Raw genomic sequence first — 16,109 nt, 5'->3', positions numbered from 1 at the left:
ACTCTCTCCCAAACAAAGCCAGTCTTCTAGGTGTGACAGAAGAAATGATTCAAACTCTCTAGCCAGGGACATGCATGAAGATCCAGTTCACTGGTTCATGTAAGACATATCCTCTGACACAGTCTACTGATGTTCGTGTCAACTAAACTTCTAGTGTACCATCTCCAAGACATTGTGTTAGTAAAAGGGCACATCTGCTAAAAACACCCAGCATATTTATATTTTCTCATGCAACATCTAGATTTGTGATTAGTAAAGCTCTTTTTCAAAGCTGTAGGCTTTTGAGGAAACTGTATATATAAACCCTGGGGCATTGTCATGCCTCTTCCATGCCCTTTCAAACACAATTATTCTTAGACTTGATATCCTTTGAATAACACTTACTAGAAGATAACATGATATACAATATTCGTATTGCTCTACAAATTAACCTGTGGTAGGTAGGGACTTTTTAAAATAATTTTTCCTCTAAAAGTGTACATTATAGAGTTCCTTCAAATGGTCGTACCCATTATTATTTTATCTGATAATTTAGATCATGTATATCTTTATAAAATATTTACTACTGCTTCTGTATACATAGAAGATAATAAGCATTCATGGATTGACTGAACTTATAGTGCACCTATGTTAGGGAATAAAAATAAAACTTTGGGATATTAATTATGAATTAAAGAATGCTATATCCTATTTATTATAGCAAAATGTCTTCAATTCTGCCTTATTCGAAGTCTACTATGGGTGTAAATGTAATTCAGTAAATCTTATACTTAACAAAGGAAATATAATTATCCCCATTTAACAGATGAATAACAGATGAAAAGACGTTAAACAATTTACTGAGGGTCAGACAGCAAAATAGTGCAAGACCCAATACTCAAATCACAAGATACCTACCTTTTGCCAGAATGCTATTATGCTTCCTGTTACAATTATTTTTATTTTTTTAAGTTTATTTATTTTGAGAGAGGGAGAGGGGGAGAGAGAGAGAGAGAGAGAGAAAGAGAGAGAGAGAGAAACGAGAGCAAGGATGGGGTAGAGAGAGAAGGAGAGAGAATCACAAGCCAGATCCATGTTGTCAGTGACGAGCTTGACATGGGGCTATGAGATCATGACCTGAGTTGAAACTGAGAATTAGACACTTAACCGACTGAGTCACCCAGGTGCCCCCTCCTGTTATATTTGAATAAATTTTATTTTATCATTACAGTTCAATTTAATCCATTCATCATTTATTGAGCCCCTACTTTGTGCCTGATACACAGTCCAAAGAAAACACAAAAGATTCAGGGATGTGAGACATTCAATTTAAAAATCCATTTCACAAATTTTGAAAACTATTTAAAATTCTCAGTTTTTTTAAATATAGCATTTGAATTTTTAAATATTTAATATCTCCAGAATTAATAAAACATCTAACTTTCTTCTGTAGCTTCTAGCCAAGGATTGACTCTTGGTTGGGGGTCTCTAGGTTGGATTTCATAAATTTCTAGTTTGCATAACTTGTTTATTGCCTTGGGTTGTGTGGGCATTGCCTTAAAATCAACCTCATGTCTTTTACATCATAGAACCTGTTAAGCCAAAGCCAGAGTCTATGTCTAGGGTAGGTTGTACTTTTAGATTTAGACATTATGCCTTTTATTTTCTCAGAGACAGTGCCAAGATATTCCATTATTATAGGGTTGCTTTAACTTATAATATTTTTGTCTGGTATTCTGAAATATTTCAGAAGGAGCATGTGATAACTTTTTTTTTCCTAATAAGATAAACCTTTCCAGTAAGATAATTTGAAAATTTATAACCCCTCTTTCACAATTCGTTTTTTCATTAACGTTATATTTTGTGGTCTACATATTGTGAGTTATCTATATCACCAGACCTAAGTTAGGGATTGCCATATTATGAGGCTGACAGTTGAAGAAATACAATAAAAAGAAATATCAGACAATAGGTTATCACTTTAGTCACATTAAATCATTGAAGACTGAAAATCAGCTAGTTAATGTCATTAGAAGTGATATGCCACAGGCATTCACATGTATTATTGAGATATATGTCAGTCGGAGATGTGTGTGTTATTATGGTTTTTGCAGTTGACTGTTCCAGGGTAGAGGAGAAACTAGCACCTGCAAAGATGATCTTGGGTTTTACAGTGATGTGTGAAATTAGAAAAAGGGTTGGAAGCATCCTGAATGAAGTCACATCAGAATAAGTCCTGGGTACATATGCAATAAAATCTTGAAGAGTGCTATTCTATATGTCAATCCAGGTAGATGCTGTACATCATCATCAGAGGAAGATCTAAAATTTAAACAGAATAATTCAGCAAATCCTTGATAATTACTTTCCAATCTGTTTTTGAATGCATTTTCTAGCAACATTCTTAATTGTTGATCTATTTTAGGTTGCTTTAATGATGAGAATGAAGCATGTGTAGTAAGGGTGGGCAGGGAAAATGTGCAAGAGGAGCAACCACTTGAATTAGGAATCAGAATGCAACCATGGCTTAGCAATTCTTTCTTAAAATAGAAGCATACATTAGTTTTAACTTGGCTCTGGCAGTAATGATTATCAATGAAATAGCCCTAAACAGTTTCTAAAACATATGTGCATTTACTGATGAGTTTTACACTAACAGTAGATCGATCGTGACTACAACTAGTCTCTCCAAAGACTTTTGGAAGGAAGTTCTTGAACAAATCTTTTTTTTTTTTTTTTTTTTTTTTTTTATCTAGCTTAAAGGTACGGTAGACTTTTTTTTCCCTCCCTCTTTATTCCTAGGTATTTTATTATTTTTGGTGCAACTGTAAGTGAGATTGTTTTCTTAATTTCTCTTCCTGCTGCTTCATTATTAGTACATAGAAAGCAACGTATTTCTTTTTTTTAATTAAAAAAATATTTTAATGTTTATTTTTTGAGAGAGAGAGAGAGAGAGAGAGAGAGAAAGAGAGACTGTGAGCGGGGAAGGGGCAGAGAGAGAGAGAGACACAGAATCCAAAGCAGGCTTCAGGCTGTAAGCTGTCAGCACAGAGCCCGACCTGGGGCTCGAACCCACGGGCTATGAGATCATGACCTGAGCCAAAGTCTGTCACTTAATCAACTGAGCTACCCAGGCACCCCTTAAAAAAATTTTTTTTTATGATTATTTACTTTTGAGACAGAGAGACAGAGTGTGAGTGAGCGAGGGGCAGAGAGAGGGAGACACAGAATCCAAAGCAGGCTCCAGGTGCTGAGCTGTCAGCACAGAGCCCGTGGCGGGACTCAAACTCACAAACCCTGAGATCATGACCTGAGCCAAAGTGGGATGCTTAACTGACTGAGCCAACCAGGTGCCCCGAAATGCAGCATATTTCTGTATACTGAATTAATTTATCAGTTCTAGGTTTTTGGTGGAGTCTTTAGGATTTTCTATATATAGTATCATGTCATCTGCACATAGTGAAAGGTTTTACTTCTTCCTTACTAATTTAGATGCCTTTATTTCCTTTTGTTATTGGATTGTTCCCTCACTTTTTAAAAAAAATGTCCATATATATATTTTTTAATTTTTTAATTTTTTTTTTTTTTGAGAGAGAGCGAGTGAGTGGAAGAGGGGCAAACAGAGTGGGAGACAGAGCATTCAAAGCAGGCTCTGTACTAACAGCAGACAGCCTAATATGGTGCTTGAACTCAAGAACCATGAGATTATGACCTAAGCCAAAGTCAGACCTTTAACCCACTGAGCCACCCAGGTGCCCCTTCCCTCCCTTTTGGTATGTTTTCACTTTCATATGTGTCTGTGCGTGTATTGATGGGTCATTTACTGTATATGTTATTTATGTAATTGGAGTTCTTTGTCATTCCTAGAACTCTGAGCAAAAAACATATATTTAGCTGTATAAATAAATGCAAATATTTCATCCTTATGCAACACCTTGAAGGTGACCCTTCATTTCGATAATGACAAAATGTTAGATACTATTTTTTAAATTTTCCAATGTGGCCAAGTTTTCTACACTGGTCTGGGCCATCCAGAGATTAGCTGGTGTTTTTGACAGTATGTATTCCATATCTCAGAGAGATTTGGAAGTCCTCTACTCTGTACCCTGGCAACCACATAGCACTTGGTACTTTGAACACTTACTCATGTACTGACTACTCTAATTCCAAATAATGCCCACTTACAAATTGTAAATGAGTTTTTGTCTCTACATCAGTCCTTTTGAAATGTAAAATATAGCAGACTAAGCATTATTTTTATTATGATTGATATTCTCTCTCTACATTAATTTGGAATTATATATACATAGCCACAGATATTAAAGTAAGTTTCCTCCTGTAAAATCAATTTAAAAGAAAAAGATATTGAAAAGTTGGTATGTTGAAATTATTTTAAAATTTATTTCACAGAAAATTGCCTAAGAAAAAGTTCCTGTAACTTCCAGAAGAAAAGCCTTCTTAGAATATGATGCTTATCCAAACACGGTCCACTTCCATTTGTAGTTAGATTCATTTTTCAAACTCTGAAAATACCAATTTTGTGGGAAAGCCTTCTATATTTTACTTCATATAATGTCTACTCCAGATTTAGTACCTAATACATAACTAGCACTGTACTAAGGATTCCTTGCTCATCCTACGTCATGGTTTGAAAACTAAACAAGAAGAATATGTCCTCCCATCTAACTTGATGCTTGTCTAGGACAAAGATGTCATCAAAGAAACAGCTACTTATTTGCTAGTCAGTTGGAGGAGGAGTTGGAATTACCAGCCAAACTTTGCTCCCATTTAAACTAGATTAGCTTTTAGTCTGATAAATTGAGATCAATGGCAAATTTCTAACAGGAAGGAATAATAATATGGGAGTTTTGGCATTCACTCTGTATGGATATAAATTTTGGTTCACGAACCTAGAGTTACAAGAAATTTAATTTCCTTTTTTGAAAGTCATATTTAAACCATTTTTGTTCCTGATGTCCAGGCCTAAAGAGGCATCATGAAGAGATCCTGATCTTATCAGAGGCCAGACACACTGGGGGATGGGTGAGTTGCATCCTAGGCCAAAATTTCTCTTGCTTCTTTTATTTGCCGTTAACAGTGCAATCAGCTCTTGGCATAGTCAAAAATGCTTTTCCAACATTACAGGTATGGCTCTAGGTCAGCCCTCAGATTGCTCTTCTGCTCCTCTCCAGCTCTGGGCAAAGCCTCCAGCCTCTAATGGTTTAAGCCTTCCAGAGTAACTCCTCACCCAGGACCCTGGATGCAGTGAATAAATCAAGGTTTCAAAAACTGAGGACAAGACTCAGTCTAAGACACTCATCTTTTTTTTTTTTTTTTTTTTTAGTTGTTTTATACCTATTATCTCAGGCAAGCTTTCTTCTATTAATGAAAACCAGATTGTGGGGTTTTCCCCTTAGTTCTTGACAATTTCTGCTGCCTGTTCATAATATCCTCATTTGTCAAAGAAAGAAGTTTAGAACTTAGTGTATAAAACCAATCCATCTTCTTGAGATGGGAGAGAAAAAAAAGATAAAATGTAGGTATTTGCATGTTCTCAGATGATTATCCTGGTAAAGTTCAGTGGTTTTCTCATTCAATAAACACTTATTGATCATCTTCCACATAATGATAAGAGCTGATAATTCAGTGGTGAACTTTCAGAATTTTTATGTAGAAGGAAGTCATAAAAGCCTCATTTTGAGATTTATTCTATCTCAACTAATTTTGTTATCAATTCCATTAAAATTGCATGGAATAAGCATTTAAAAAATTTTTAAGTTTATTTATTTATTTTGAGAGAGAGACTAAGCAGGGGAGAGGCAGAGAGAGAGAGAGAGGGGGAGGGAAAAAGTGAGAATCCCAAGCAGGCTCCACACTGCCAGTGTAGAGCCCAATGTGGGTCTCAAACTCACAAACTGCAAAATCATGACCTGAGCCAAAAACCAAGAGTCAGAAGTTTAACTGACTGAGCCACCCAGGCACCCCTGGAATAAGCCATTTTTAAAAATAAATGAAGTACGTTTAGTTTAAACTCTAAGAAAATAGTTTCTTAAAAAAAATTTTTTTTAGTGGATTAAATTGGATAAGCTTATTTCTCTTTCATTATCATGTCTACTGTGGATCATGTCAAGAGGCTCTGCTGATCATAAACAGTCAGGATGTGGGCCAACAGAACAATTAGAAAATTATTTTATTTTAGAGAGAGAGAAAGAGCATGAGGAGGGGAGAGGGGCAGATGGAGAGCGGGTGAGAATCTTAAGCAGGCTCTATGCTTAGCACAGACCCCAACCTGGGTGTCGATCCCATGACCCTGAGATCATTACCGAAGCAGAAATCAAAGAGCTGGAAGCTCAACCGACTGAGCCACCCAGACGCCCCTCCAAGAAAACAATCTTGATTAAAGACAGCCACTGAATAGATTTCAGGTACTGCATAATATTGCTTACTCTCACTTCTTTACAATTGTATGAAAGAAAATACAATCTTTGTGATTTTTTTTACTAACTTTTCTTCCTTTCTTTCAAATCTTGTAAAAAACAATTTAGCATAACCAAATATTTTTAAAATTTTTCTTCATGTTTTTTTATTTTAGAGACACACACAGAGTGTGAGTGGGGGAGGGGAAAGGAGAGAGTGAGACACAGAATCCGAAACAGGCTCCAGGCTCTGAACTGTCCGCACAGAGCCCAATACAGGGTTTGAACCCATGAACCATAAGATCATGACCTGAGCCAAAGTCGGATGCCCAACCGACTGAGCCACTCAGGTGCCTTGAGCATAACCAAATATTTTAAAGGTAGTTTATAAGTATTATATCCAAGCTTATTTTAGAACCTCCTTTCACACATCTAATTTAGATAATTTCTGCTCAAGCAAAGACTCCTGAAATATCAGAGGAAATACAGCACTGAAGAGAAAGAAAATAGTTTGTTTTTGATCTTGAAACACAGGATTGTTAATGTTAAATAAATGTCTCTAATCATTCGTCTTTGCCATAATAGCTTATCAAATGATAATTGACAGCTCTGTTATGTTTTCTGAAGGGTATTTTAGGGCTACTTTTTCTAGAACAGTGACCAAATCAACAATAAGTATTCAGCAAAATCTTGCAGAGTGCAGCACCTCCCTGAATCTGGGGATAGAAAAAGGAATAAACGTATCTGAATGTATTCAGTTGACTAAAGAGTGGGTTTATATTTCATTTCATATCCAGTTAGAAAGATGACAATGGAGGTGGGGGATTGGGGAGGAAAAATACTGATGGTGTTGATAGCCAATTAGGTGAGATTGGGTTCTGGAAGAATTTGAGAGGAGGTTAGTGAATTTTTTCAGGTTTAAATTACTGAGATTTTGAGTCAAGCTACTCCTTTCTTAAGACTTTGCTTAAAGGGTGAGAGTTTAGCCCAGTTCTTATAAGATCTTAGCTTGATAAAAAAATAAAACCAGAGTTTTCAGCTTCATAAGTGACATTGAACTGTTTCCATCTCTGTAACTTTGCTGTGAGGAATGCAATGACAGATTCTGTGCTGTGTTTGCCTATGAGATGATTTCCTTGAAGTCCCGTAATGAGTTGTTTTTGGCAGGATTAATGAGTATTATAATGGTAAATGGATGTTTGCAGCTCAGTTGTGTTCCATCACGGAGTAACATGGGGTTTCTGGTCCCTTGGAGGCCATAATTGGTGGCATTAATGCAGTTTTTAATTACACTTCTTGAAAAAAAAATGAATTGGAACCAAAACAAAAGCTAAGTGATCATCTCTCTGCTGTTTCACATGGTGTAAACAGAAGACCGTTGCTATCTCTGATATCTATAATTTGAATCATACTCTCCAGACAGAACATATGCAGTATATTTTGATGATGATTTTGCTTAGAAGTTACTGATTTGCCTTTATTTTTCCTCATTCTCCTATATGGAAAGAGCTTTTATCATATGAATATATAACATATGCATATACAGATCTATATTATACATGAACATGAAATGTATACATATTATAAAGGTATATATATTATAAATGTAGAAGGCAAACATAAAATAATAGGCACACTTCTTATATTTATACCCTCATATTTGTTTCCTGATCCTCACTGTTAGTGTTGAGCAATATAAGTGTAATTAATTCCCAAAGCTCTATGAATGAACTAGAATACACTAAGCCATTTTTCTTTTTCTCCTTTCACACACATATGTGAGAAATTACTAATAGCTGCTGCTTCAGCATATCCCATCTTTGCAGTATTATGTTTGTTTGTGGTCTGCAGTGGCAAGCCCAACATTGATCTATAGGATAAAATTTATGAAGTGTTCTATGGAAAGGAAAAATATCTCATAAGGCCATATGACATACATATATAAAAATAAAATAATGTAAATTTTAAAAATGCACAGTATCAGCCATTTATTCCTAATCTATTTATAAGTTGTCTCAATTGTATTGGTTAACATATATTTCCTGCTGGCAATAATATAATCAGCATTTAACTTTTCTATGTTTTTAAATAAATTACATGGCAAAATATAAGAGAGTAGTTAGTTAAACGGTTGTGGGAATATATGAGCCCTTGAGATTAACTGATTATGTTACTTTTTTATGTTCTTGCTGAAGCAAGTCAATGTGGAGTCTATTGCTTATTCCTCATAACCCTTTGTACAGATTTTCTTGGTATTAGGGTTATTTCTGAGTTAACAGTACATAAGGAAGACATGCATTTGGATTAGTGGCAAGCAATGATGTCTATGAAGAAGTACAAAAAGCTTGAAGCCATAGAATTGTTCCTATATTTATGTGTGAGTTTTGGTGAGACTTAGCTTCACATCTTCTTAGAATTGCCAGCATTTAAGAAAAGAAAGCTGCTTTTCTCAATGATGTGTCTTTGCTGCTTAATATCTGTGTCATTTCAACTCTTGCCATCAGATAAAATTCTTCACTGATAGGCTCGAACGTATGGTTTCAGGGCTTTCCACAGTTCTGTTAAACAGTTGCATTTTCTATTCGTAAGGAAACAAACAAACAAAACCAAATAAAAAGCAGACCTGCAAAATATCCCTTTGTCATATTTACAAATAGGGATTTCAGAGTTTGGGAACTGTGGAGTACATCATCAGTGGCTGCACATTTTTAACAACATCGCCTACCAGAGAATGGGGACCCAGCCTCGGTTTTATGCGGCTCCATTCTCTTCATGTTCATGATGATTGAGTGTGCTGAAGTTGCTTTGTTTTTTCTTTAGAAGAGTGATGATAGTGATTAATTCGGTTGATGCATCATTGTCCCGTCCCTACCACTTTAGGAGTTTCCACAAAATGTTTTAAAATAACTAGACAGCATTTATACATGTGAGAATTCTGTGTGCTTTTGCATATTATCATTCTATCTAAATCTAACGCTGATCTTGTCAGCCATGCCATTTAAAAACAATAGGAAAAAAAGAGGCCAAAATGCATGTAAAAATGCAATGTTTAACTAGATGTTTAATACCAGGTCATTGTGTAAGTGTGTCTGTATGTGTATATATATACGTGTAAAAATATATACATATACACACATACGTGTATTATACATGCACACACATACATGTATAAATACAATTGTAAAATTCAGGAAACACTAGCAGTGATCATTTTGCCTTAATTATGTTTTGTAATATTTTAGTGATTTAACATATATTGTATAACAAAACATTCTCAGTTTCATAGTATAAAAATATTAAAAAAATAATAATAGTTAACTTTTCTTGAGGTTATTCTGTGCCAGGAACTTTTACATGTATTTTTTTCTCATACAACCCATTGGGATAGGTACTAGTACTTCTTTATGTTATGGATTAATGAACTGAAACACAGACAGGTTGTGCCTCTTCCCCAAGGTCACACATGCTTTAGTAGATCAGGGATAGGACCCATCTTTCCATGATTCCACTCCGGTCACCCTTAAAACCACTATAATGCCTATGGGGACGAATAGAAATAATAGTAAAACAACAACAAATCGTTGGTTATGTTTTTGGCAGCACTGTTCAGTTACATAAACGAAGTATATTAACTGGATTTTAAGAATTTTATTCCTTTAGTGGATCTTAGAGATTACCTAATACATACCATTCACTTTTGAAGTGAAATAATGAACACTCACTGAGTTTATGAGGCAAGAAGCCAAGACACTGCTGTAGCCATTGCCTTTCTTCCTGTAGACTCAGCCCACTGATACATATGACCATGGGCCCATACCCTAGTGTTTGTATGGAAACTTGAATGATGTCCACTCTAAAAGCCACTGTATTAGTTCAGGAAAGCATAGTGGTGATTGTTGCACTTTGGAGCTGGGCAAATTTGGTGTCTGAACTGGTCGAAACTTCTCTTGGCTGTGGGTAAACTGATTAATACCTTTGTGCTTCAGTTTATTTACCTGTAAAATCTTGATAATAGCATTTCTCACAGGGTTGCAGTGAAAGTTAAATAATGCATTTGAGGCACTTAACCATCCCAAGTAAGCATTCAGTAGATGTGTATATTTTTATTACGCGGAAGTGTAACTCAACTTTGGGTTGGGTATTATACAATAGTTATGACAGTACAGATACTCCTTGTTTTTCAAAAGCAGTATTAAACAGTTGGAAATGAAATTGAAATCACTATTGTCTCAACTAACACAATTATACTACAAACAATGAAGTTTAAAAATTCAAACTTTAGGCATTGTTAATGTCTGCAACATGGTCCCCAAATGTCTCAGTACCTTAATGAAGCCTATGGTTGGTTTGTTGTCAAATATTCCTTTTGGATAGTGAGGTTTGAAAAATTAGGGAGCATATTTGCACATAATTTATCATCAATGAATATAGTCAGAGCTCCTAGACAGAAGTGAGAGAGATTTGAGTTTGAATTCCAGCTCTTCTACTTGTTCGTCCTCAGGCAAGTGCTTCCCCAGACTGAACTACAGTTGCACCAGCTGTAAAAATGAAAAAATAACCTGTACCTTGCAGGGCTGTTGTGACTATTAATAATGATATATGCAAAAGGCCTCGTATAAGGCCTGGGACTTAGTAGGCACATAATAAATGGTAGCCATTAATGATGTTAATATTTCTTGTCCAAGGTATGTGTAAATCTTTAATAATAATGCCAATCTATCACTCATAACTTCAGTTGTACAAATTATATACCTGTATTTTATAATTTAAATGTATTATTCTAGAATCAATGAATGTAGTCATAGTACCTATGCACTACTTGAAGGAAGACAAAGATAATTGTTACTTCAAATTTTTCATTGTTTTGAAGACTAATATTTAAAGTTCTTTGTGTTTAATTTATTTAGAAAAAAGAGGAAATTGGTTTTTAGAAAGTTAATTATTTTTGCTAAAAATTATTGTAAACTTTTGACTTTTTCCAAGTGAAATACAGGCTATAGTTAAATGTACCTATAGACCTGACGATAAAAAGAATAAAGAAAATTTTCTTTTTTTTTTTTAATTTTTTTTAATGTTGATTTATTTTTGAGAGAGAGAGACAGAGTGTGAGCGGGTGAGGGATAGAGAGAGAGGGAGACACAGAATCCGAAGCAGGCTCCAGGCTCCGAGCTGTCAGCACAGAGCCTGACACGGGGCTCGAACTCACGAGCTGTGAGATCATGACCTGAGCCGAAGTCGGACGCTCAACTGACTGAGCCACCCAGGCACCCCAAGAAAATTTTCTTTAAATAAAGGAAATTTGTTTAACTCATAGAACTGTGTTTGAGAGGTTGTAAAAATTAAGCTCTAAATTTTCATTTATATTTATTCCCACTCTCAAAATCCTAAAAGATTGATCTCTTTAGTGTTATATACTCTCTTGATTTAAATATGTTTAGTTTTTAAAAATCAATTTCATCACTATATATTTACTCACACAAGATTGGTTAGTATATAACTTACAACCAGTAAATATTTGAGATAAAATAACATTATACATTGTATATTTGAGCTATGCAACTGGAAAAAAACATGTAAATTTTGGCTGATCTTCAGGGTAACTCCTGACATTATATAGTAAATTTCAAAATAATTTTAAAAGCTAAATTATTTCCCTTGAAGCCATTTACAACATCAGATTTTAAGACATGTGAACTTAAAAGTAATAATTACCTCATAAGACTTATCAAATTATAAAGAATATAGCCATAGTTTTGTTTTTTAGTGAAAGAAGTTTTGTGTTATTAAATCTTGGAGTCTCTATACTTTAAACAAATCACTAAGTAGTACTCTTATTATCATGGATAAAATATAGTAAACTAATTGAACAACATTTTTTTTTCATGAAATCTACTTGAAGTTACCAAAGACTTTAAGTTTTAGATACCAGAATGCATTAAAAAAATAAAGCCTGAATAGTTCTTGAAGGATAATCTGAGATCAAAACTATAATTTTCTCTTAGGGGCTGCATTTCCAAATTGGGAATATAAATGTTGTATTTCAGTTTACAGAATATAGAACATGATCAAAGTTCTCTTCTTGCTCTCCAAGGGAATGATGGCCCTGAGCAGAGGGCCAAGCACATCCTTTACAAAGGAAACTTTTAATAAATGTTTGTTGAGTGAATACTGAACTTTTTTTTTTTTTTTTTTTTTTTAACATCATGGAGCTGGTGTGGGTTTACTGTATAAAAAGAAAATGAATCAAGGCAATGTGGAGCTTTTAGTAGACAATTGTAGAAACTAAGATAATGTTTTGTGCTTGTTTCCTAAATAAATGTTCATATTCTTCTGCTCTGGGTGAATTCTGTATTACCCCTTTGGTTTTTGTAGCTATCTGATTTCTAAAAGAATTGGGCTTTTTAAGATAAATAGATGATAAATAGATGTAAATAGAGATAAGTAGGTTTAATTGGTATATTTTAGGTTCTTGCTTATCTTTTAAAAGACTTTCTGAAAGATAAGGTCAAAACATATTTACTAAAGAATCTGAGAGAAAGAGGGTCTCATAGATAAATCTTTGGGAATCTTGTTTCAAAGAGTATGGGAAAAAAGCATAAGATTTTATGTGTGTTTAAAGTTATTTTCTAGATATTGAATCAGTGATTGACATGTCTTTTCTTTTAATATTCTTTTATTGTGGCTGATTAGATTAGGCTTCTCTCTCTCTCTCTCTCTCTCTCTCTTTTTCTTTTTCCATAAGCACTCAGAAATGCAGAAGAAAGGAAAGATTTTTCAATCTCCCAGAGAGTCTAGGTTACTTTCTGCCCCTAAGAAAAACCTATCTACTTTCTTCTACTCCTATTGGTAGTTCCTATAAGATACTCCCTGTTGGTCCTGTATTTAAAAAAAAAGAAACGTCATCTACTCCATTTGTAGTTTGTACTTTTCATTTTGTTTATTTATGGTCATGCCTTTTCAATATTCCAATTTATTCTCTTCTCCATGTACTTCATCAGGGAAGTTGGGGTATAGAAGATCAAATCAAGAATAGTCTGCTCTTTCTTCATGGCACCTGATTGGTATTCAAATCTCTATTATATTGGAAATAGCCAATTATCTGATAAACTTATAAATTGAAGCTTAAATTTGAAAGTAGGTTTATGTAATTGATAAACAGATTTTACACCATACATATTTATTAATCAGTTAAGTTAAATATAACTGTGTGTAGTGTCAATGCTAATTCCTCCTTTTAAACTCTCTTCATGCAATGAATGCTTGGTTTTCTCAGTACATCTAGCCCATTTTCCCACATAGGATGGGAGGAAATTTACAGATTATTTTTTCAGTGTTTCATTTGTAACAATTCAAGGTTTTTGCTGCTTCCACTGTTAGCCCTTTCACCTTCTTCCACTTTTCCCTACATCATTTCTCTTTGTAAGTGGCACATTAAATGATTCTCCTTCACTATTCTCTCATCACTTTTTCTCAAAGAGGACACTGTCTCTGGACTTTCTTTGTATCTATTTTGCTCTTTTCCTGTGGTCACTGTATGTTCCTGCTCTGCATTTCCCACCTCTTCACTTCAGCTTGTATGCTCTGTGACTGGCTTAAAGGAGGCTTTTCACTTAATGATTCCACCATGGCCAGTGAGTCACTTAGGTTCACTGACTTTGTTGGTTCCATATTTTATATCCTATGCTTGATAGGGCCATTTTATTTTCTTTTGAATGTCACATTAACCACCATCTTGAAAGGATGTCACCACTAAGCATTATCATCCATGGAAATGAAAAGTTAATTTTTGTAGGGTTTTGTTATTTTTCTTCTTTTGCTGAGATCCTGTGACACCCAAATCTCCTATGGAGCTCCTATTCAAAGGGAGTACTTGCTCTTGGGGCTATGGGAACTGACCAAAGAACCTCTAATCCTGTGGATTACAAAGCAATAATGCAATTTTTCAGGACCCCCTCCCTGCCCCCCATCCCCACCTGCCACACACACACATAGTTAGGGGGCATCTGGTGCAAAGTCAAGATTTTCTAGGCACTAAAAAATCCCAGCATCTGGTGGTGTTACATGTGGCTGCTATAAACTTGATTAATGGAGACAGAAGACTGTAGTATGAATGCCTGCTTTATTCTTTAGTGTTCTTCTCCAGAGTGGTTGCCATATCAAGACACAGTTCCCTAACCTTCCAGTTAGTTAAAATGAAAGGTATATGAACTATTATTCTGTGACAAAATTTTGCATTCAAATTAGTGCTTTTTTCTTTCTCTTTTTCTTTTTTCACCCTCAGCTTCCAAATTTTTTCTAAGTAAAGCAAAAAAAAAAAAAAAAGCAAAAGCAAACACATTAAAAAAATGACATTTTGATGGTAAAATTACTTTAACTTCCATGTAAATGTATCTTCCAAAGAGAATTCATTCATTAAATATTAATTGCCCTCATTTGCCAAACACTGGGGATGTCGGATAGATAATATTGATAAGATTTCAATATTTTGACACTATGGACAAGGTCCTAGAAGAAGTGGGACAGACAGTGCACGAGAAAATAAATTAATTAAGATACCATGGTGATGGAATGAGACAATGGTAGAAGACGTGATGGGTGAGTGCTAATTTTGATTTAGTAGTCAGAGAATATTACCTAGAGAGATTATATTTATCTGAATGACTGAATGACAAAAAGGAACCAGTCATTAAAGAGATCTGGAGGCACTGGGTCTGGTAGAAAGACCCAAATGTGAGAATGAGTTTAGAGTGTTTCAAAAGCATAAAGGACAGTGCGTATAAAACAGTGAAGAGTTGAGTTGGGTATGAGGGAGCCAGAAATTTGATGAACTAGGCTATGATAAGGAGTTTGGATCTTATTGAAAATGCAAAAGAAATACATTGGAGGGTTTTATGAAGAGTGATATAATATGATTTGGATTTTGTAAAGTGTTTGCTGCTCTAAGAAGGATGGACTTTAGATGTTAGGATTTTGAATGGATATAAAGAGAGCTCCAAAAAATTTATTACAGCAATATAATGAGGGATAATGGAAGTCTGGATTAGAGAAATATTAACATAAATGAAGAGACTTGGATAGAATTTGCACACATTTTTGAGGTAGAGCCAACAGATCTTGATGGATTAGATACGGGGACAAAGAGGGGAATTGTAAAGGAAGGGAAGATGCTAAGTAAGATTCCTAGAATTTTGGGTCAAGTGACTAGGTGGATAGTAATGCTATTTCTGGAGATGGGGAAACCTACATGAGAACAACTTTTGAGAAGCTAATTAAGTAAGTATTGGGTATACAAATTTGGAGTTCAACAGAGAAGCCATAAAATTGGAAGTCAATATTTGAATATCATCAATAATATATATGGTATTCAAAACCTGTATTGTTAGAGTGAGGAGGTAATTGATAGAGATTATGCCAAGCAAGGAGCTTTCTTCTCTCTTAGCCTCAAGCTTACTAATGATAGTCTTATAATAAAGTTAGTTTAAGAATAATTTCCAAATCATATGATAGGTATATCTTTAAGTTTTTAAGCAAGTGTCAAGCTGTTTTCAAGTTTGTAACAGTTTACATTCCCATCAGCATTGTGTACAAATTTCTTATTCCTCCACATCCTTGCCAACACTTGGTATGGCCATTTGTTTTAAGTTCAGCCATCCCAGCAGGGGGTATCATATTGTGGTTTAAATTTACATCTCCCTAATGACTATAATGATCTTG

The sequence above is a fragment of the Panthera pardus genome, unplaced genomic scaffold, assembly GCF_024362965.1.
Source record: "Panthera pardus isolate Hobbes unplaced genomic scaffold, ASM2436296v1 HiC_scaffold_17, whole genome shotgun sequence".
NCBI lineage: Eukaryota > Metazoa > Chordata > Mammalia > Carnivora > Felidae > Panthera > Panthera pardus.
The sequence above is the reverse complement of the archived record's forward strand: the minus strand, read 5'-3'. Positions refer to the sequence as shown.